Raw genomic sequence first — 24,287 nt, 5'->3', positions numbered from 1 at the left:
GGGCTCTGGCTGGCACTTTGAAGATCGAGGAGGTGGAGAGCACCACGAAGATGCCGCGCATCGCCTCGCACAGCCACGGGAAGGGGCTGGGCCTCAACGAGAGTGCCCTGGTCAAGCAGGCGGCCTCGGGGCTCCTGGGCCAGGAGAATGCATGAGAGGGATGGCGGGCGGGGCTGGGGGGCGTGGGGACCTTCCTGGCATTCGCCCCGACTCAGTGTCACTTTGGTGCCCGGCGTTGACCCCGGGGGCGCTGCCCACAGAACCACACTGTGGCCCCTTTTGTGTTTATTCCGAGACAGGATCTGGCTGAGCTGCTGACGCTGGCCTCCACATTACAGTCCTCCTGCCTCAGCCTCCAGGTGCCCTGGGATGACAGGCCTGCACCATCGTGCCCTAACCCTAACCATCCTTTTACCAGTAAGTTCTACTTTTGTTAAGTGGCAACTGTACCAAGTCGCTTCAGTTATGGTATTTATTATTATTATTATTATTATTATTATTTGCAGAAAAAAATGGCCTATCTATAGGCCACCGAGTTTAGTAATGACAGCTGGAGGTTTGCACTCCACCACCTCTAAGCTGCTGGACCCTAGAGTCATGGCCCATGGTCTCCCTGGAGGCTGAGCAGCTACAGAAACCTGCAATTTATATGAGCTTGTGACTGTGGCCTTGGAGTCTCCTAGTAACAGAAAGGGCCAAAGAAAAGCCTCTGGTTTCTTGTCTATGTCTTTTTTGGAGGGCGGGGGGAGCCCTAAACCCCTGAGCCCCTCCCCAGCCCTAAACCCCTGAGCCCCTCCCCAGACCTATTTTGCATTTTATTTAGAGACAGGGTCTCTCTGAGTTGCTCAGGGCCTCACTTTGTCTGAGGCTGGTTTTGAACTGAGATCCTCCTGCCTCAGCCTCCCGAGTCCCTGGGATCACAGGTGTGGGCCACTGTGCCCAGCAGACTTTCCTCTCTCACCTCCACTGTCTGGGCACCCAGAGCTGTGCCTGGAGGGTGCTGGCTCTCAGGGTTGGTTGGACGAGTCTGTGAATTGTTTGGACCAGGGACTGCATTTTTTTCCCCACTGAAACACAGTAATAGTGACCATTTCTCCCCTCTGTGCTGCAGGCATGTGACATCATAGAAGAATTAATTGAAAGCAGGAAAATGGCAGGAAGAGCCTTGCTGTGGGCCGGACCCCTGGGAACTGGAAAGGTGCTTGTGTTCTCGTTGATTTCTGCTGCCCAAGAGGACGATTCTCACGTTGAAGCCAGTTGGAATATGCATCTTAACTAGTCTTTGTTTAGCGACGTGGGTCACATGTGTGTTTAAGAAAGGAATCTGATCTCAACTCATACTTCTAGAATGAAAATCATCCTGGTCAGAGGGAGGGGAAAGTCCTAAGAGGGGTCTGGTCTCTGGGATGGTCCTTGAACTCTTTCAAGTCTCCTTTGCTTGGGAAATGTATCTCTTTTCCTTTTCTTTTCTCTTCTTCTTTTTTTTTTTTTAACCAGTTATTGAACTTGGGGGCAATCAACACTGAGTCACTTCCCATGATTGTAGTTTATTTAGAGCCAGGGTCTTGCTAAAGTTGCTGGGGGTATTGCTATGTTGCTGAGGCTGGCCTCCAACTCGTGATCCTCCTGCCTCAGCCTCCTGAGTGGTAGGATTATAGGCATGCACCACCGCGCCCAACTGAAAATCCATTTCTGTTGGTCCAGGGCCTTGTAAAAAATTGTGACAGGCTGTGGCTGTGGCTCAGTGGTAGAGTGCTCGCCTCGCATGTGCAGGACCCTGGGTTCGATCCTCAGCACCACATAAAAATAAATAAGTGAAATAAAAGTATTGTGTCCAACTGCAACTAAAAAATAAATATTAAAAAAATGAAACAAAGATATTATGTCCATGCACAATTAAAAAAATATTTAAAAATCTTCTGTGGCACATTTTTGGAGGGGGAAAATGAGTCAGCCAGTATTTTTTTGAATGCGAAATTTGCCCACCACTATTTTGGCTACGTGCATGATTGACAAATAACAGAAACACAATTTTGATCTTCAAGGGGCTTCTAGTGTTTTCTGGGCAGAGAAACAGGAAGTCTCCTGATGGCACAAAATGGCTCAGTTGAGTCTGAGCTTCAAACTGCTGACTGATTATAAATGCTGGAATTGGGCAGAGGGTTTGATAATTCCCCCCGATTTGGGCTTTCCAGGGGACAAAAGAGGACACATGGTGGAGCTTGTTGGGATCTGCAAGGGGATTGGCCAGATCCTCAGGCTTCCCAGAGCTCCTGGTCTGGGCATGGCTTGTTCTCTGGAAGGGCCTCTTGGCACAGGAGAGTAGGAGCCTGCACTCTTGTATGTAAAGAAGTGGGCTCTTACAAGGGGTGGTGGCCCCTGCCTGTCATCTCAGTGACTCTGGAGGCTAAGACAGGAGGATCACATGTTGGAGGCCAGCCTCAGCAGTTTCACCAGGCTCTAAGTGACTTAATGTGACCCTGTTCAAAAATAAACAACATAAAGGTCTGGGCTACATCTTGGTGGGTATTGATTGATCAGCTGGGAGGCCTGGGGCAGGCCACTTGACCTTTCAGAAGCAGAAACACAATCATCTGTGAAAAAAGCTTGAATTCTAATTTTGAAGTTGTACATATGGAGTTGCCAGGGTGTGTTTTGTGGTGTCTGATGGTGGATGAAGAAGTCCTGTATCTGGGGGAAAATTTTTGAGGCTGGAATGCCATACAGTGTGCACTTACAGGAACATTAGCTTGTCCAAGTCGTCTTCCATTTTTTTGGGGGGGGCGTTACCAAGAATTGAACCCCAGGAATTGAACCCAGGAGCTCTCGACTCCTGAGCCCCATCCTCAGTCCTTTTTACATTTTATTTAGAGACAGGGTCTCACTTAGTTGCTTAGGGCTTCACTTTTGCTGAGGCTGGCCTCCAACTCTTGATCCTCCTGCCTCAGCCTCCTGAGCTGCTGGGATGACAGGCCTGCGCCACAGCACCAGCATGATAGCTGTTTCCTTCAGTGCTGTTTTACTCAGTGTTATTTGGTACTTTTTGTCTTCCAGTGTTGCTCTTAAGAAGTCTGATTTTCAGGGTTGGAACCTTCCTTTCTGGATGTTTTGGAGGTACTTTTGGATAGGGCGCCCTCCCCTGATTTCCCTTTCTTAATGTACACAGGGCTTTCTGAGACTCACTGTTTGGTGTCGTTGGTGTGGACAGTCGCCAGCTCTGAACCCCTGAGCTGTGGCCTGTTCCTGTTCTCTGTGTGCTCTTTCTGGAAGTCCAGCTAGGTGAGATTAGCTCTGAAGTGATTTTCAACCTGGGCTGGTTTTGCCCTCCAGAAGATCTTTGCCACTATCTGGAGAGTCGTCTCTTGTGGTTTTCAAAACATGATGGGGGGACTCCAGTGTTAGTGGCCAGCGATGCTGCCAAACAACCTGCACTGCAAGGCTGTACCCAAAAAACAGAGAAAAGACTCTCCTATTTTTTTGGGGGGGCTTCCAGGGATCAAACTCAGGTGCTTAACCCCTGAGCCCCATCTCCAGCCATTTTTGTATTTATTTTAGAGACAGGGTCTTGCTGAGTTACTCAGGGCCTTGCTAGGTTGCTGAGCCTGGCCTCCAACTAGCCATCCTCCCACCTCAGCCTCCCAAGCTGCTGGGATGACAGGAGTGCACCCCCACACCCAGCTCTCAGTTTCTTAATCCATAAAATACAAGTTAGCAGGCTGGGATTGTGGCTCAGTGGTAGAGGGCTCACAGAGCATGGACAGGACCCGAGTTTGATCCTCAGCACCACATAAAGATAAAAGCATTGTGTTGTGTCCATCTACACCTAAATCAGTTATATTAATTCCGTCACCTATATCAGTTCAATATTTATTGCTAAGGGGAGGGGTGCTTAACTTTATAATGGCTTGATTTTTGAGAATTTTTTAAGATTTAAGTTCTTCCCCCAATTTAGGGCTGGAACAAAATTAAACTTGTTTCGAAGAAAAAAAAAATTTAAAAATAAATATGAATAATGCAACCCTGTTCAAAAATAAACAACATAAAGGTTTGGGATGTGTCTTGTTGGGTAGTGATTGATCAGCTGGGAGGCCTGATAATATTAAAATATTAAAAAAATACAAGTTAGACTTTCAAGATGACAGGCTATGGAAAGATCAGTGAGATATAAAGAGCTCCATAGGAAAGGGTAGGTATATGTGCCTTTCTTCCATGAGTTTCTTTTTTATAATATAGTTTTTTAGTTGTAGTTGGACAGAATACCTTTGTTTTATTTATTTATTATTATGTCACATGGAGGAAGAAACCCAGGGCCCTGCACATGCTAGGCGGGTGCTCCACCACTGAGCCCCAGCCCCAGCCCAGCCCCTTCCATGAGCTTTTAATTGGAGAAAGCTGGACAGAAAAGGAGCCATTCTTAACCAAGTATTGTTTCTATTTGAATGGAAGGGTAATGGTCACCCCTTCAGTATTAGGTGGAAGGAGGCAGGGATGCTGTTCAGTGGCTAGTGGGCACTGTCTTTGACACTGGAAACTGAGAATGGGGAGTTGGGGGCTGTGAAAGAACAGGGAAGAGTCAGGCACAGTGGCTCACAACTGTAAACCCAGCAACATGGGAGGCTGAGGCAGGATGATCTCAACGTGGATGCCAGTCTCAGCAGCTCAGTGAGACCCTGTCTCTAAATAAGAAAAGCTGGGCCTGAGGCTCAGTGGTGGAACAGCTGCCTGGCACATACAAGGCTCTGGGTTCCATTCCCAGGAACATCAAAATAAAACAGATGAGCACTGCCACCTGTGGCCTCCCCTGGGCCTCATGGTGTTGGAATCGCATCCCTCTGTGTTCATTTTCCCTTTGCTATTAGAACACATGCTTTGGGCTTGCCAACTCAGGTGCCTAAGCATTCGGGCAGCGAGGTAAGCAAAGTGACTTGCTCAAGCCCAAGGATGTGGTGCCCTTTCACTAAAGAGGGCCACTGTGTCCAGACCTGGTTTCTCAACAGAAACCAAATAGTTGGATTTTAACAGGAAAGTTCCTAGGGTTCAAAAAATGGCAAGAGCCATGCACGGTGGAACATGCCTTTAATCCCAGTGGCTGGCTTGGGTTGCTGAGGCAGGAGGATAGCGAGTTTGAGGCCAGCCTCAGCAGAAGCGAGGCCCTCAGAAACTCAGGGAGACCCTGTCTCTAAATAAAATACACAATAGGGCTGGGGATGGGGCTCAGGGGTTGAGGGCCCCTGCGTTCAATCCCCCCCCCACAAAAGCCAAGTTTAAAGGCACATATAAAACTACGTGGTCCCAATCAAACCATCCTGTGGGCAGCTTGTTGGCTTCTTGTAATCTAAACAGTATTTTAGTTCGCCAGATGAGGCTGTCCAGCATTAGCACTATTGTGTGCTCAAGACCACCCTAGAAAACAGGGAGAAGATCAGAACTAGAACCAACCTCTGCCCCATGGGCTAGTGGATTTTTCCTGACAGCATTCGCTGATCATTCCCCATGTCGGCTGCTCAGAGCTGAAACCAAATGGGCATTGAAAAGAGGAGCCTTCCCTGGTCCATCTTTGAAGCAGTAGCTTCAGTTGGCCTTGTTCCAGCAGCTTGGGAGGCTGAGGCAGGAGGATCTAATGTTGGAGGCCAGGCTCAGCAACTTAGTGAGGCCCTCAGCATCTCAGGAGGCTCTGCTTGGCCTACACACCTAGGGTCTGACCTCATTCTTATTTCAGAGATGAGGGAGGATGAAATGGCACTCAGAGGCCATGGCATTTCCCAGTCCTGGACCCACTTGAGAGCATATGCTTTCTAAAACTTGGTATTTGATGACATGTCTGTTTCACCAGGTTCTCTTTAGTATCTTCCAACCAAAGTTATGTTACTGAGCATCAATTTATAATTGACCACAGGGCACTGTCAGGGGGAGCTTGTGCAGACCAAGCCACCGCTTACAGATTTGGCCTCATGTATTATCCATTATTTTCTGGCCTTTTAACATAAAATAAAGGTCATGTAATAAATCCTTCCTGATTTGTTAGTGTTGTTTATTTATTTATTTATTTTGGTCCCAGGGATTGAACCAAGGGGCACTTAACACCTGAGCCCCATTCCCCAAACTTATATATTTTATTTAGAGACAGGGTATCACTGAGTTGCCCAGGGTATTGATAAGTGGCTGAGGCTGGCCTCCACCTTGCCATCCTTCTGCCTCAGCCTCCTGAGTCTCAGGAATCACAAGTGTGCAATACCATGTTCAGCCTCTTGAATAAATATTTTTATAGATGGGTTTGAATTATGTTTTCAAGACTGTAAAATGAAAACCTTTCCTTTCTTGCCTCTGTAGACAGCCCTTTCTCTGGCGATTGCACAGGAGCTGGGGAGTAAGGTGCCTTTCTGCTCCTTGGTGGGGAGCAAAGTTTACTTCATGGAGATCAAGAAGACAGAGGTGCTGATGGAGAACTTCCGCAGGGCTATTGGTGAGTATCACATCAGTGTGAAAGATGGCTGTTGCTTCTCCGGTGCTTTGAATCCTTTCATCTTAAAAATGCTCATGTTCTTTTGGTGCTGTTGACAAGACAGGCAAGAGTAGCTAGCCATCCAAGCAGCTTAGGAGGATGAGGTAAAAGGAACACAATTTGGAGGCCAGCCTCAGCAACTTACTGAGGCCCTGAGCAACTCAGCAAGACTCTGCCTCTAAATAAAATATAAAAAGGGCTGGGGACAGGGCTCAATGGTCGAAGGCCCCTGGATTCCATCCCTGGTACCCAAATAAATAATAAATAAATAAAAAGACTAAGCAGTCTACTTGGGGAACTTTTGATTTAATGCTGAAGGAAAGAAAACGCAGTAGGAGGGTGCAGCATTTGGAAGTGGGGAGACATCATGGGACCCTGTTTCACCCCCCACAGCCACCTGGTACCCCCGTGGCTGGCACTCTATCTTCCTGTGGTTCCTCTTTGTGGGACTGGCTCTGCCTTTGATCTTCCCCAGCAGGTCCCTGTAAGCACTCAAGTATGGGGCAGGCTCGCTCTCTCTCTCTCTCTCTCTCTCTCTCTCTCTCTCTCTCTCTCTCTCTCTCTCCTTTTGAGACCATGGCTGCTGAGCCACCCCTAGCCCCTGTGTGACACTAATGCTGAACTGAAGAGTTCTAATTCTGAACTTGTGTCTAGAAGCTAAGCTTTGTGTCACATTGAACTTAGGCTTTTTATTTTTATTTTTTGGTACCAGGAATTGAACCCAGGGGCACTTCACCCCTGAGCCCTTTCCCCAGCCCTTTTAATATTTTATTTAGAGACAGTGTCTCGCCAAGTTTCCGAAGCTGGCCTCCAACTCTCGATCCTCCTGCCTCAGCCTCCTGAGATGCTGGGATTATACATGTATACAACTGGGTTTTACGTTTAAAAATTTTCTCTCTATTGTTTTTTTTTTTTCTTCATATCTTCTTTTATTTTCCCTTTTCATGTCCTATTTTTCAGGATCTCACTATGTTTCCCAGGCAATCCTGGAACTCCTGGGTTCAAACCATCCTCTTGCCTCAGTATGCTGAGTAACTATGGCTACAGATGTGTGCTACAGTGCCTGGATTACTTTTCCTTATTTAAACATGTGCCAGTGATTTTATTCAACTCATAAGTTAAACATATGAACCATATTCCAACAGCTCAGAAGACTGAGGCAGCAGGATAGCAAGTTGGAGGCCAGCCTCAGAAACTTAGCCAGACCCTGAGCAACTAAGTGAGACCTTGTCTCTAAATAAAATATAAAAGGGGCTGGGGATGGTGCTCCAGGGTTCAGGGCCCCTGAATTCCATTCCTGGTACAAAAAGGAACCAAGAAAAATATGTGACAAGTAAGATATTACTACCTTTCAAATACCTGGATATTAATATTTTAAGAACTTAAATTTAAAAAACACCATTTTTCTGGGATGGGTCAGGGGCTCAGTGGTAGAGCACCCACCTAGCATGTGTGATGCCCTGGGTTGCATCCTCAGCACCATATAAAAATAATTGAAAAAATAAAGAAATTATGTCTATCTACAACTTAAAAAAAAATTTAAAACCCCCATTTTTGTGAGACAAAAACCTGATAAAACTGGCCTTCACACAGTTGCTTGTATTTCAATGGCTCAGTGGGAACTGAAATGCTTTAAAATTTGAAAAAGTAGAGGTCACCAGGCACATTTGATGGGAGTGGCCCCTGGAGTGGTGTGGTTGGGGACACAGCAGGGCTTTTGGTGGCAGCAGGTGAGGAGAAATTTCTAGATCCTACCACAGAATAAAGGGCAAGCTGTGGTGTCCCCTCAGACAGAAGCCTGCTTTTCCCACATCTTTGAATTCCTGCAAAGCTGCAGAGAGAGGGAGAGAGGGTCATCTGTCCCCGTCTGTGCCACTTCCTTGATGTGATAAAGTCCCTGTCAGGGACTTAGAAACCTGAGCCAGCAGATGAAACCTGTGTCCTTTGTGCTGTCTTGGCCAGAGACAGCGCCCACAGCCTCTCTCTTGGCCAAAAGCTGGGCCCATGGTCCACTGGGCCTTCCTCTGTCTACTTGTCACCACCAAGAAACTTCTAGACAAATATGAGTGGCTGAGAGTTGGGGATGCCTTTCTTCCTCTCCTGGAGAAATTTAATGTCACTGTCCCCTCACAGTGAGTATGGGCAGGCATTCCATTTGGAGGAATTTCCTCTTTGCAAAATAGAAATGGTTCTATTAAAAAAATCAAAGTAGGCTTAAAAGCCCAGAATTTTCCAAGCTTGATAGAGTTTTCTGATACCTTCATGTTGTCTGGAAAATTTCTTTTTTTTGTACCAGGGATTTAACCCAGGGGCCGTCGATCCCTGAGCACCGTCCCCAGCCTTATTTTGCATTGATTTAGAGACAGAGTCTCCCTGAGTTGCTCAGGGACTCAGTGTTGTGGAGGCTGGCTGCCGCAGTCTGGCTGGGCACAAAATCACGAGCCACTCAAGCAGGAACAAAGTTTATTTTTTGAAACTGCCGCCAATGTCCGGTACCGCCCGGGAAGATTTTTTCCACCCATGCGGCCTCCTCTCGGACCGCCGAGTGAGCTCCTCCCCCGGAACTCCCTCCTACTGTACTTCCCCAACCAATGGGAACTCTCCAGGAGTCCCGTAGCCGGCCTAGGTGAACAGCAGGAGTCCAATATCCATATGAATGCAAATCTTAACATAATCATATCATCTCAATGGCTAGCTGGCGTCACCTTTCAACCAAAAATGCCATGCATCATATACTTGGCTCTTAGCATCTCCCCCCTTCTGTTTAAGTAACAAGCAATCTGGCTAGGGACCGTGCCTGTTAGGTTTGTCCAATTCAACATATGGTTCTTACCCGTCATCGGAAAACTGACTTTTAGGCGTCAGCCTCCTGTCTTAGGTTGATACCACTGCAATTGGATCATACCCGTCACTGACTACCGGTCCAGCATATAGCCATACTTGTGGATAGGCCTATGTACCAGTGGGGGGGTGAGGTTCTTTGCCTCACCTCTGTTGGCCCCCAAAATTGGCCTTGGTGCTGGTGGGGGGATGAGGTTCTTTACCTCACCTCTGTTGGCCCCCAAAATTAGACCATCACTAGTAGAAGGGAGGAGGATACAGAAATGTCATGACACCAAGTCAATTAACGGCTCCTAGGAAAAATTACATCACTGGTGACACATCAGCAAAGATACGCTAGCACTACCATAATTCGCTGCATCAACAAATAGATCACAAAGCATACAAGTGATACATAGTCCAGGCAAGTTCTGTAAGCAGTTCAAAGTAGAGGAATCTATCAATATGTCCATATCCTCCCAAAATAAAGCATACAAGTGATACATAGTCCAGGCAAGTTCTGTAAGCAGTTCAAAGCAGAGGAATCTATCAATATGTCCATATCCTTCCAAAATAAATCGACTCATTGATTGAGCATTACTTGTTGAGTTATAAATCATTGATGTATCAGCTTACACGGTTTGTTGTGATAACTCTCAAAGAAGTTGTAGTTTGGTTTTATCTTTGTCTTCACCGGCACTGGGATGAAAATAGGAATTTTGACAATGATGCTAAAAAAAAAATATGTAACATTTCAACAGGTACTAAGACAACAATATTTAGAACAATTTACATTATCCTGAACAGAATTATTAAATATAATGAAAAGGAAAGGTGAAAGTAAACAAACAGATTTGTTAACCTTCTATTTGTTCATATATTAGAACAATCCTCAACAGCTGTTTACCCAAATTAAACTATTAAAATCACGTGAATAATAAAAAAAAAAAAATTTTTTGGATCCATGTGCATGAGCGCCCCTCATATGTGAAATATGGACATACGCACATACAGACATACAACACAAAACAGAAGTGTGCACACGTAACATATAACACATAAGACAATAGTAAAGGCCTTGTAGCTTTACCTAGGTGAAATCTCCATTGCAATGTTCAAAAACTCCACAGTCAAAAAAACTGATCAGAAAAAACATTAACCTAGGTCTGTATGAGCTCAAAAATAAAATAGAACTTTATGATGTGGGAAAAAGCAATAATAAAATAGATATTGAAAAAAACATCCTGGTTAATCACTGTCACAGATGTAAGAATAGCCAAGCTGGAGATCTGGATATCAGCTGTTATGGATTTGAGTGGAATCATCTTCCTTTTGTTCTGTAGGAGCTGTTTTAGTTAGTCTTTCTGGAATCCAAATCGGCTGCTGTTCTTCCTGTGGAAAAACACAAACAGAGCCCCGACTCCAGACTATCACTGGGTCAGGACCTTTCCATTGTCCTGTTAGAATATCTTTCCAAAGTACCTTAGGCTTATGTACATTTTTTGGATACAAATGTCTTTCCGCAGCACTAAGCCCTGATGAATCCAAATTTAAAAAGTTTAGAGTAAAAAGGGTTATTTTAAGTTTATCTTTGGGGGATATATACCCCTTTCCAATTCCCTCCTTTTGTTTTAATAAGTACATTTTAATAGTTTGATGAGCTCTTTCAACTATGCCTTGTCCTTGTGGATTGTATGGAATTCCTGTTATGTGAGTAATGCCAAATGATGAGCAAAATTGTTTAAAAGAGGTGGACGTATAACCAGGACCATTATCGGTTTTTAACTGTTTTGGAACACCCACAGTGGCAAAATTTTGTAAGCAATGAGCTATAACATCTTTAGTTTTTTCTCCAGCATGAAGGGAGCCCATCAGAAATCCGGAAGAAGTATCAACTGTAACATGTAAATATTTTAATTTTCCAAATTCTGGCAAGTGTGTGACGTCCATCTGCCAAATATGGTTAGGTATCAGTCCTCTAGGATTGACTCCAAGATTAACTTGTGGTAAAAATGTCACACAATTTTGACATTGTTTTATTATATGTCGGGCTTGTTCTTTAGTTATTTTAAAACACTTTTGTAAAGTATTAGCATTGACATGGAACCTTTTATGAAAATTTATAGCTTCTTGTATTGTGGAGAAAATATGTATGTCATGTGTAGTTTTATCTGCTAACTCATTGCCCAAACTAAGGGCTCCAGGCAATCCTGTATGTGCCCTGATATGTCCTATAAAGAATGGATCTTTTCTGTCCCAGATTAGACTTTGTATAGTAGAAAACAAAGAGAAAACAGTAGAAGAAGGGGAAATCCTACCAGCATCTTCAAGGGATACTATAGCATTAACTACATACTGACTATCAGAAAATAAATTAAATACAGAATTTTTAAACATCATAAAAGCTTGTAATACTGCATTAAGCTCTACCTTTTGAGCTGATTGTTTGGGTACTAAAAATGTAAAAGTTTGATCAGGGGTAACTACTGCTGCTGTACCATTATTTGACCCATCAGTGAATATATTTGGAGCATTCATGATAGGGGTTTTTTTTGTCATCTTTGGAAAAACTACAGGATGTTTAGACCAAAAAGACAACAAAGGATTAGACGGTAAGTGATTATCAAATGAAACATTAGATTTACACATGATTATTGCCCAAGTATTTAACTCATTAGCTAACTCATCAATTTGATCTATAGTATATGGAGTAATAATTTTATTGGGAGAAATCCCAAACACTCCCTTGGCTGCTTTTATTCCTTTGAGTATTAATTGTCCTACAGCCTCAGGATACCTAGTAAGAATAGTATTAGGAGAATAAGATAAATGTATCCACAATAATGGACCTTCTTGCCAGAATACTCCTGTAGGTATATTTTTTGTTGGCAGTACAATAAATAATAAAGGCAAACTTATATCAATTCTATCTAAATGCATATTTTCCATATATGTTTCAATGATTTTTAATGCCTTTCTTGCTTCAGGCGTCAACATGCGGGGTGAATTTGGATCTGATGGACCTTTTAGAATATCAAATAAAGGTCCCAACTCTCCTGTTGGTATGCCTAGATAAGGCCTTATCCAATTTATGTCTCCTAATAACTTTTGAAAGTCGTTAAGTGATTTGAGTTGATCTACTCGTATTTGAATTTTGGGTGGACGGACCATGGTTGAGGATAATAAAACCCCTAAATAATTAATTGGAAGATTTAATTGTACTTTATCTATTGCTATCTCTAGATTATAATTTTTTAATAAATTTGTAAGTGTGGCATAACATTCTAGCAATGTGTTTTTATCTTTATGTGCCAATAACACATCATCCATATAGTGAAATATTTGTAGTTCAGGATTTTGATTTCTAAGTGGCTGGATTGCTTTGTTAACATAAATTTGACACATAGTTGGACTATTAGCCATCCCTTGAGGGAGTACTTTCCATTCATATCTCTGATCAGGACCTTCATGATTTAGTGCAGGGATAGTAAATGCAAAATGTGGACTATCCTCGGGATGAATTGGAATTGAAAAAAAACAATCTTTAATATCTATAGCTAAAACATACCAGGTTTTTGGTAAAGCAGACAATTGGGGAATCCCTGATTGAGCAGGTCCCATAATAACCATCTCATTATTAATGGCTCTTAAATCTTGCAATAATCTCCATTTACCAGATTTCTTTTTAATGACAAAAATGGGAGTATTATGGGGAGATATGGAAGGTTGTATATGTCCCTCCGCTAATTGTTGTTTGACCAGGTCATGGGCTATTTGTATCTTTTCTTTAGTCAGGGGCCACTGAGGAACCCACACTGGTCTTTCTGATTTCCAAGTAATTTTGATTGTCTCAGTGGCCCTTTCTGAAAACCCAATCCATGTCTATTTGTTTCTTGATTTATTTGAATTGGTGCTGTCATACCTTGTTCTTGTTCTCTTAATCTTTCTTCTTTCCTAAAGCCTTGTCTAGCCCTAGTAGTGGGCGCATTAGGATTGATGTTATTTGTTAATGTCAAACCTAATTGATCTAGGACATCTCGTCCCCATAAATTTATAGGAAGATGATCCAATACATAGGGCTGTATAGTTCCTTCACATCCTTCAGGATCCTTCCAATCTAATACCATTGCACTTCTATGGGGATTAGTTGCCACTCCTAGGCCTCGAAGCGTTTGAGTGGCTTGTTGTAATGGCCAGTGTTTTGGCCATTCTTGACGAGATATTATGCTAAGGTCTGCACCTGTATCAAGTAGCCCATTAAAGTCATGTCCTTGAATATTTAGTTTTAGCATTGGGCGAGAATCTAGATTTAAAGACAGCATAGCCCAATCTACACCTGTGGAGCCTAATCCCCTGGAACCTCTTTCTACAGTACGACTGGAAAATTTATCATGTAGGCTGGGTATTATTAATAACTGTGCTATTCTATCTCCTGGTGAAATTACTGATATACCTCTTGGAGAACTAGCTATAATTTTTATTTCACCTTCATAATCGGGATCAATTACCCCAGGACTTATCATAAGTCCTTTTAGTGTTGAAGAACTGCGTCCCAATAATAAGCCTACTGTTCCTTGGGGAAGAGGTCCTTTTACTCCTGTGGGAATGATTTGAACTCCCATCTCTGGAGTTAGTACTGCTCTGGCAGAGGCGCAGATGTCCAACCCTGCGCTCCCACTAGTTTGTCTGATGAGGGATTTAATGGATAATGCGTCCTGGGCACTACCTTGATGGTGTTGCTGGGTTCCTCCACTGCCCCGTATATTTGTGGTTTTGGGCCCCGGAGCATTGGGCCCTCCAGTCCGTTTTTTGGCAATGGAGCCTGATGCCTTTCTCCACGATATCGTGGGTAAACACTTGGTCCTTGTCTGTTTTTTGATAACGGAATACCTTCTATGGTAGTTTGAGAATGGCATTCATTAGCCCAATGTTTCCCTCTACGGCATCGTGGGCAAATACCCGGTATTCTATTCCTTTGATACCTAGCCTTGTTAAACCCTCCTCCTATGGGGCAACTCCTTTTAAAATGTCCTGTTTGATCACAATTATAGCATGTTTTTGGCCTGGCATCTAAAGCCTGTTGTACTGCTGCTAAGACTTGCCCTTGTTCATTAATGTCTCTACATAATTTAATATATGTGTTTAAATCTTCATGTTTCCATGGTCTGATGACCTCTCTGCAGCAACGATTTGCTTGGTCATAAGCCAGTTGTTTTATAAATGGCATTGCCTGTTGTGTATCTCCAAATACTCTAGATGCTGTCTGAATAAGCCTATCTACAAATTCAGCGTAAGGTTCATTAGCTCCTTGTATTACCTTAGATAATTGTCCTTGTAAATCTCCATGCCCCTGTAAAGTTTTCCATGCCCTAACTGCGTCTGCAGCAATTTGTGCGTATACGCCAGGATCATATTCAATTTGTTGCCGTTGACCCTCATAAGGTCCTTTTCCTAATAACATCTCTAGATTTCTTTGAGGGTAACCGGCTGTTGCATTTCGCCTAGCTGTCTCCATGCAAAATTCCTCATTGGCAACCTTCCATAACAAATATTGTCCTCCATTTAGCACAGATCGACACATGTTAGCCCAATCTGCTGGCGTCATGTCTAAGTTGGTAATGGATTCGACCATGCTCACAGTGAAGGATGCTTGCGGCCCGTAGGTTGTTACAGCCTCTTTTAATTGCTTCACTGTTTTGAAATCTAAAGCACTGTGAATTCGTTGCCCTCCTGCCTGCTCAAGTACAGGGCATGCTAATCTTTGGGGTCCTGCCTCAGGATTCCGTCCATCAACTACGGGAGTTGAGGGCCGCTCAGCTGTAGATGGAGCTGTTGGTTGAATTACGCCCTCTGGTGATAGAACGGGGTTAGTAGCAGCCTCCTGTTGTAATTCCCCGCCTGATGGTTGTTTTTCCTCTAAGCTTTCTTTCTTCAAATCTTCCTCTGTCTGACTAGCTTGAGAGACCTTCTCTTTCGCTTGACCTAACATGTTTTCTACCATAGTCTGGACCTCTAACAATTTACTTAACAGTCTTTCGGTTTGTTTTTTACTAGTTTCTAATCTACTATACAGGTAACGCAACCCAATAAGATAGCATAAAACAAAACCGAAAAAGAATGAAACAAAAACCGAACAAAGAATAGTTGTATCAATTTTCTCTTTCTCAGGGCCGAACAACTTCAAACCTTGAGCCAACCAATTTTCCCAGTTTGCCTGAGAAAATTCTAGGGATAGGCAGCTTGAAACAAAAACAAGATAAATCAAAACGAGAACACATTGTTTTTTGAAATGGTCACCCATTTTGTTGCCTTCCCTCAGGGGCGAGCAATTTTACTCACCTCCAAACTTCAGGCGTTCCCCGTGCGGGCCACCAGTTGCCGCAGTCTGGCTGGGCACAAAATCACGAGCCACTCAAGCAGGAACAAAGTTTATTTTTTGAAACTGCCGCCAATGTCCGGTACCGCCCGGGAAGATTTTTTCCACCCACGCGGCCTCCTCTCGGACCGCCGAGCGAGCTCCTCCCCCGGAACTCCCTCCTACTGTACTTCCCCAACCAATGGGAACTCTCCAGGAGTCCCGTAGCCGGCCTAGGTGAACAGCAGGAGTCCAATATCCATATGAATGCAAATCTTAACATAATCATATCATCTCAATGGCTAGCTGGCATCACCTTTCAACCAAAAATGCCATGCATCATATACTTGGCTCTTAGCAGCTGGCCTCTAACCCATGATCCTCCAGCCTCAGCCTCTGCAGCTACTTGGACTCAAGGTGTGCACAGCTGCTTCGGGCTTTGTTTGGGAAGTTTGTTTTGGGGTTCAGGAGCTGTGAATTTGGTTCATCAAACACAGAATGTGGCTACCCTGTTGGATGTTTTCCACAAGCCCCACTTATAGGCTCTCAGGTGGATCACAGGCAGAGGAGAGCTGGCCCTTAGCTTCCAGTCTTGAGTGTCCTTGTCCTGGTTGGGTTTCTGGAGAAGAGAAGGCAAGGGATAGGGTGATAAGATAATGCCCCCCTTGAACCGAGGGAAGTGGCCTGAGTGTCTGATCATGTGGCTGTGTGTCTCTGCCTTTGGGATATTTCCATATCAGCTCACAGGGATCCTGATGGCCACCTGCCAGCAGAAGTCTTCTGTGGCCTCCCCATTTGTTGGGAGAGCAGTGACCCTTTTTTTTTTTTTTCTTTTGAGGAGGGGCACCAGGGATTGAACCCGGGGATCCTAACCACAGAGCCACCTCCCAGCCCTGTTTTGAATTTATTTGGAGACAGGGTTTCCCTGAGTTGATCAGGGCCTCACTGAGTTGCTGAAGCTGGCCTCCAGCTTACAATCCTCCTGCCTCAGCCTCCTGAGCTGGAATGACAGGCCTGTGTCACCGCTCCCAGAAGAGTTGCTCTCCACCCATGATGTTGTCACTGGGTTGTACTGTAAGGTGACTTGTCAGTTCTTGTGCTGTGGCAGTTTGAGGTAAGAAGGTTGTTGGTGAGGAGGAGATGTATGTGAAGAGAAGGATGGTCCCACTTCTCACCATGTACCCATCAGCCATCCCTTCCAGGGCTGTGGATAAAGGAGGCCAAGGAGGTCTATGAGGGGAAGGTGACGGAGCTGACGTCATGTGAGACCGAGAACCCCATGGCAAGACCATCAGCCACGTGATCATAGGGCTCAAGACAGCCAAGGGCACCACACAGCTCAAGGGGAGTCTGTCCTGAGCCCTGTCCTCAGCACTGTGGCACAGGCAGGTAGTGTGACCTCTGTGTCCCCCTTTCCTTGGCCTCTGCACTGTTGATGCCATATGGGACACTCAGGATAACACCGTGTAGTATAAAGGGACACCTCGTAAGGACTAGGACATAGGTCCCTTCATAAGGTAGGTCTTTCTTTTTTCATTGCTTCTGTGAGTTGTGTGGTTAAGTCAAGAAATTGTTAATGCCATCTCATCCCCCAAATGACAACCATTGGCCAGCCAGGTACAGTGGAGCATGCCTGTCATCCCAGCTCCTCAGGAGGCTGAGGCAGGAGGATCACAAGGTGGAGATCAGCCTCATCAACTTAGTCAAGGCCCTGAGCAACTCAGTGAGAGCCTGTCTCTAAATAAAATACAAAATGAGCTGGGGATGTGGCTCAGGTATAAGTCACCCCTGGGTTCAAATCCCCAAACTGCCCCCTCACCTCCCCAAAAAGTCTAAGTGGACATAATTTTGTTTTCTTTTTTCTTTCTTTTTCATAATGTTTTTACTCATCCACTGTGTTATGACTGACTCACACTAGCTCTGTACCTCCCCTGCTGCATGGCCAGGTCCCCTGCTGTGGGCTTGGGGAGGTGTTTTACCTGTGGCTCATCACAGCTGTGTGCCCGTGTGTGCAGGTGCCAGGAATCTCATTTCCCCTGTTTTCCAGATCAAGTCTTCAGGCTCAGAAAGAGGCTCCACAGTCATCCTGTGTCCAGTGCTGGCTGAGGGCCAGGGTGACTGCGAGTCCTCTGGTGCTGGGTAACACCTGCATGTCCTCTGAGCTCTCTGGGGCTCAGTTTCTCATCTCTAGACCACTCTCCATCCACCATAGAATCTCTCCATCTTTCCCCCTTTTATAACTTGATGATTCTTTGATCCTCTGAGGTAGTTTCTTGGTCACAGCTTTATGGAGATCATGAAAATGTCACTTCTTCCAAGGGCTATTTTTCTGTTTCCTAATGGGGCCTTCATCTCAGGAGCTTGGCTCCACAACCTGTCTTTATCTCTTTAATCCCTCATCACATCCTGTCCATCCTGGATTAATGAGGTTCTGAGAAGGTGGCCCCTTCTCAAGAATAACACCTTGAGAAAGTTCTTCTGGAAAATCAACCGAATAAAAGTGCCTGAGGTGAAAAGAGAAAAATTGTCCTCTTCCCTGTAGGAGAGAGGACACAGAAACACAGTGGAAATTTGAGCCATCCATCACTCTGCTTCGACCAGCTTCTCAAAGAAATGAGCCTAACAGAGAAGAGGAAAATTGTCTTCCAAAACAAAGGTGCTACCCACCTCTGATCCCAGCAGCTTGGGAGGCTGAGGCAGGAGGATCGCAAGTTCAAAGCCAGCCTCAGCCAAAGCAAGGCCCTAAGCAACTCAGGGAGACCCTGACTCTAAATAAAATGCCAAACAGGGCTGGGGATGGGGCTTGGTGGTTGAGGGCCCCTGAGCCCAATCCCTGGTACCCCCAGCCCCCCCAAAACTCATGTCCTTCTGGGCAGTTTTTCCACATGGATGAGATACTGGGACAGAAGGACCTCAGGTGTGTTGTGTGGAGTTGTGAAGTGTCTGAGTTTGAAGGAGGCTTATGAATTTTTTGCCTAGGGACTCCCCAATCCTGCTCCTGTTTGCACAGTGCCCCAACGAGGCCAAAGAGGCCAGGTCCTGTTGAGCTTCTGGCAGCTCTCTTGGGGTGTAGTTGTGAACATGATCCACCCATTTTAAGTTTGTGTAGCACACAGGATTTTGATGCATGACATTGTTTACACTCTCCATCTTAATTCTAGAATATTGTCATGACCTTCCAAGGGACCTCGTTCCCATGGATGTTTAGTCCTGTGAACGGAACCCGTAGTGCTTAAGCAGGGAGCCAGAAGCCTGCCCTTTTTATTTTGATTTGTATTGTTTTGAGAGAGAGTCTCCCATTGCTAAGTTGCTGAGGCTGGCCTCCAACTTGGCGATCCTCCTGCCTCAGCCTCCGAGTCCCTGGGATGACAGGTGTGCACTGCTGTGCCTGGCCTCTCAGGTCTCTTCCGGAAAGGTGCCTTCCCTCGGGGTCAGGAGGAACTGGAACATGCATCAGGGTGGTCTGAGTCCCCCTTTGTCTGGTTTGGTTTGGTTTTAGCTGAACTCCAGCATTTTTTAAAGTCTGCAGAAGGAGCGAGTGGAGGCCAATGACGTCATCTACATGGAGGCCAACATCGGGGCTGTGAAGGTATGCTCCCCGGGGACAGTGTTACACATGAGGGTCTGCCAGGGGGACAACTGGGTAACTAGGGTGTCACTTTGCTCATTGGTGGTGGGTGGGGGAAGGTCAGCAGCTGTCCCTTTACCTAAGTCACCTTGGATTTCTCTGTCTTCCTCTCCTCATGACTTAAGCAGGCAGAGTGTGCAAGATGCAAACCCTGTCGGGGACAGGGACCAGATAGCCTTTGTCCCTTCCCGCTGCACCAGGCAGCATCTTCCATTTTCCTTTATCTCCCTGGTGTCCCTCCCTGAGTCCTAAACCTGGGGACTGCACCAGGTGGCTCGTCTTCTATCTGCTGCTGCGTCCCATGGTGGCTGCACCTCTCTGGTGCATGGATGAGCCTAAGGCCTCGTGTCACCCATAAATCACCACCTAGAAAAGCCCGGGACCCCGGCTCCAGTGAGTCCCCTGGATGCTCCTTTATCAGGAGTGAAATGAAAGGGGAGAGAATCTTCCAGAAAGTCTCAGGTGTGGCCCGGGCGGGTCTGGGAGCCAAAGCGGGGCCCCCGGCTGTGGGGCATAGGCAGAGGTTGCTGTTGGGGGCCCTCGGTGGGCAGCAGAGACCTGGCTGTCACTGAGCTCTGTGTGGTCCCGGTGCCCCATGGCTCTGCTGGCAAAGGCAGAGGCCACGGAGTTCACCCTGGAGGCCGATGAGGACATGCCCTGCCCAAGGGCGACATGCACAAGAAGAAGGAGGTCATCCAGAATGGGATATTGCATGACCTGGATGTGGCCAATACCAGGCCCCAGGGACAGGCTCTGCTGGGCCAGCACATGCCCAAGGCCCTGGGAACCAGTTGTCAGGGCCGTGCTGTCCTCCTGAAAGCCCTCTGAGAGGCTCAGCAATGAGCACGACATGAGCTTCGGCCCCTTTGTCCCAATGTCCAGATGCTGTCACCGCTGATCTCTGGGCGTTGTCTGCCCCTGGCCGCCTGCCAGCCTGTTGGGGGCTGCTCTCCACCCCGGGCTGGGGGTTCCTGGCGGGAGCCTTCACAGGGCTTCAGACAGCCTCACGGAGGCTCTGGCCTCTATAGAGCAAGAGCTCCAAATCCTCCAGCTCCCAGCTGGTGCTGCTCTGGGCCCCACTGGACAGAGAGTCAGGTTTGCTCTTCATCCTGAAGGGGCCTCCTCCTCCCCACCAGGAACGGGATTTCTGCTGGGAATCTGGTTTTTCTTTTAGTCCCTTGGAGCTTTTCCCAGGAGAGGCCAGAGACTCTTGAGATTGGAGTTTCTTCCTTCTTGGCCGGAAGTATTTTTTGTTTTGTTTTGTACTGAAGCTTAAACCCCAGGGTGCTTACACATGGAGCCCTATCCGCAGCCCTTTTTATATTGTATTTAGAGACAGGGTCTTGCTGAGTTGCTCAGGACCTCACTAAGTTTCTCAGGCTGGCCTCCAAATTGCGGTCCTCCTATCTCAGCCTCCCAAATTGCCAGGATTTTTAAAGACATGTTCCACCACGCACGACTCTGCTTGATTCTTGCAGGTCAGGGGAAACCTCAAGGGGATCCCTCTGAGTTCAGAAGCCCCTCATCCCTTCCAGGGGAGTGTGCTGGGCCTGTCCACCTCAGGCCTCCAAGTTGAGTGACATCAGGGACCCACAGGAGGAAGGAGGATGAGCTTTGGTAGCTGCCTTAGAAAGTCCTCTCAGGTACAGGGGGACAAGATGTCCTGTCCATGATGGGCCAGTTGATGAAACCAAAGAAGACAGAGATCACAGGTAGGACACATGGCAAAGCCAAAGCCTGGAGCCAAGTTGAAGCCCTTCTCTGACAAGCTCCTGGCTCTGAGCGCCTCCCACTGCGTGGCTCTGGGTCTTCACTCCCTTTAGAAGCCATGGCCACACTGTGTGCTCTGGCCCCACAGAGGTCAGCATCTGCTTCTCTTGAGGTCCCAGAAAGGTGCCGAATTTGACACCAGGGAGTGGGTCTCCCTTGCTCCTTTATGGACTTATTTATTTATTTATTTTTTGATACCGGTGATTGAACTCGGGGGCCCTCGACCACTGAGCCCTGTCCCAGCACTTTTATTTTTTATTTAGAGACAGGGCCTGGCTGAGTTGCTTAGGCCCTTGCTAGGTTGCTGAGGCTGGCCTCCAACTTGTGATCCTCCTGCCTCAGCCTCTCTGGCTGCTGGAATGACAGGCATGTGCCATCGCGCCTGGCTCTTCCCTAATTTTGTGTCCTTCTCCGGACCATTACCACTTTACTCCCTGAAAATGTAAGTTCAACATGAATCCGCTGTTGCCTTGAGGCATTGCAGCAGCCTAAGCTCCTCCATGAGTGGCCAAGAGCAGATCTGTCTCTGAATTCGGTTTTGAGAGCCATGCATCATGGCTCTGGGCGAGGACAGGCCTCAGATCCCGGTTCTTTGGGAACAGCTCCATCCTGATGACAGGGGGCGCTGGTTTGGAAGGTGAGGGCTGAGACCTGAGGTGGGCCTGCTGTTCTGTAAGGGCTGATGTTTCTGGGGCCAAGGCTGGGCCTGCTCTGACCCTCCTTGCTCAGGTTTCCTGGGGAGAGGATTCTAACTGCACTTGATGGAAAGCTCATTAACCTAAGCATTGTCATGCACGGCCCCCAAAAGAGCTCCTTGACTGAGTGCAGCAGAGGGGAATTCACATTTGAAAACACATCTCCCTGGAGCTCCCAAATGAGGTGTCTTGGCATCAGGGTCAGGGCTTGATGGGGCAGCTCCTGGTCATTGTGCCCCACACAGCTCCACAAAAGGCGTTTTGTGGCATTTGGGGGCGATGATGCCTGTTTTATTTTTTTTTTAGATGAGGGTTCAGGGATTCAACTCATGGGCTCTTGACCCTGAGTCCCATCCCCAGCCCTATTCTGTATTTTATTCAGAGACAGGGTCTCAACTGAGTTGCTCAGGGCATTACCACGTTGTGGAGGCTGGCCTCCAATTTGTGATTCTCCTGCCTCAACCTCCCAGGCTGCTGGGGTTATAGGCGTGTGCCACCACAACTGGCATGATTCTTGTTTACAAATGATGACACCAAACCTGGAATGGGTCCAGTACCCAGCCTTGGGTCAGAGAGCCAGTAGGAGAACCAGGCTGCAGGGTTGGGTCTTGATTGAATTTAGGTGTGGAGAAGAGAGCAGGTGACATTTCCCCCACTGGCTGGGACCCTGCCCAAGGCGAGGTCAACAAGGTGGTGAACAAGTACATCGACCAGGGCGTGGCTGAGAGGGTCCCCAGCATGCTGTTTGTGGACGAGGTGCACATGCTGGACATCGAGGGCTTCAACTCCCTGCACTGAGCTCTGGAATCTTCCATCGCCCCCATCGTGATTTTTGCCTCCAATCGAGGCCACTGTGTTATCAGGTAGGTGCTGCCAGCTGTCCCTGCTGCCCGGGTCTGTCCCCTCCCATGATGTCACAAGTCAGGATGGGATGAAGGGAGTGCATGTTGCCCCTGGGAGGAGACAGCAGGGGGACTGAAGGCCGCAGCTGCCATGTCCCTGATGGGCAGGGTCTCCATGGGCCTCTGAGGCTCGACATTCCCGTGGGGAGCAAAGGCCTGAGGAGGTGGGGCCCCTCTGGTGACCTGAGTGTCAGTTTCCTCACACTGGCATCCAGAGGCCAGGAGAGCCCGTTTCATCTCCAATGAGGACACTGAATGACATTGCACCTTGTCACTTGGCATAGGTGGGAACACAGATTTGTCTCTGAATTGGTTCTTCTTAGCTCCCCATGACAGCAGCATGCATCCTGCCATGTCACCTACACAGGGTATGATTTTCATTCCTGTGACTGGCCCTACTGTGGGGTGTCCCTGGTTGTGTTCTTATGTGAACATGGGAAAGTGACATCCATTTATTTTCCTGCATCCCCCAGTCCCTCCCCTCCCTTCCCTTTGTCTCATCCAATTAAATTCTATTCTCTTCTCCCCTATTGTGAGTCAGCATCTGCATGTCAGAGAGGACACTCAGCCATTGTTTTTTGGAATTGGCTTACTTAAGCAGCACAGTCCTCTCCAGCTCCATCCATTGACCTTCAAATGCCATCATTTCATTCTTCTTTATGGCTGAGTAATATTCCACTGTGTATAGGGACCAGAGTTTCTTTATCCGTCCATCTGCTGTGGGGAACCTAGGCTGGTTCTGTAGCTTGTCTACTGTGAGTTGAGCTGCTCTAAACACTGAGGAGAACGCAGGTCTCTCCAGGAACAAAACCAGTAAGGACAGTAAGACCTTCCTGGAGACACAGTGGGGCCTCTGGCCCCTGCCTGGCCTCAGCCTGCCTTTGAGTATAGCTACTCCAGGCTGTGGGGACAGGGGGTCTTGTGCAGAATGGCGTGGACACACCTTTAGCACAGTGGCTCTGCTATCTGTGCCACAGCTGGGGGATATTCCTCCCTGGGCCCCTGCGCTGGAGGCCTCCTGCCTCCCCTCGTGCCAGCAGCTTCAGTGGTCAGGTGGCACCCTCAGGGTTTTCTGTCTTCCTGGTTCAACAGGAGCTGGGCCTGGGTCTTCTCAGCAAAGGTGGCAAGAGGGCCTCTTCCACCCCAGCAGCCGAGGGCTATGGGGACGAGTCCCCGAGAATGCATGCTGGGGCAGGAATTAGAAAAGAACCCTGTGATCCAAGTGTCTCAGGACGGCTAGAGCCAGAAGTGACCCCCCCATTTGCCCAGACTGGCTGCTGAGTGACAGACAGTGGGAAATTCAGTTGCTCTCAATGGAGAAGCCCCATCTCAGGAGCTAGGGGACCACAGCACTAGGCCACCCACGAGTCCCTGCCACTGGGTGCTCCCTTGCCCTTGGGATCTGAGTGAATGACCCAGGTTCATGGGCAGCATTGTGTGGTCCCCCCAAGTCCCCTGACGTGACTGAACAAGATCAGGGTGAAAGTACCTCCTGCAGCTTGGGGGCAGCTGGTGTCAGTCTGGCCAGCTGCTGGGGGAGCTCAGGGCACCCTGAGTAGCATTGGGGGCCGGGGGCCCTTCAGCCACCACCTGATACTGTAGGAGTCCGCTCGCT

The 24,287-nt window shown here is 47.1% G+C and overlaps 1 pseudogene; it reads left to right on the top strand.

Annotated features, from left to right (window-relative positions):
• Positions 1 to 1,135: 1,135 nt before the first annotated feature.
• LOC139707143 (ruvB-like 1) lies at positions 1,136 to 22,793 on the top strand (annotated as a pseudogene).
• The last annotated feature ends 1,494 nt before the right edge of the window (positions 22,794 to 24,287 follow it).

The sequence above is a fragment of the Marmota flaviventris genome, chromosome 9 (assembly GCF_047511675.1).
Source record: "Marmota flaviventris isolate mMarFla1 chromosome 9, mMarFla1.hap1, whole genome shotgun sequence".
Taxonomy (NCBI): Eukaryota; Metazoa; Chordata; class Mammalia; order Rodentia; family Sciuridae; genus Marmota; species Marmota flaviventris.
Note: the sequence above shows the minus strand (reverse complement) of the source record. Positions and strands in the feature narration are given on the sequence as shown.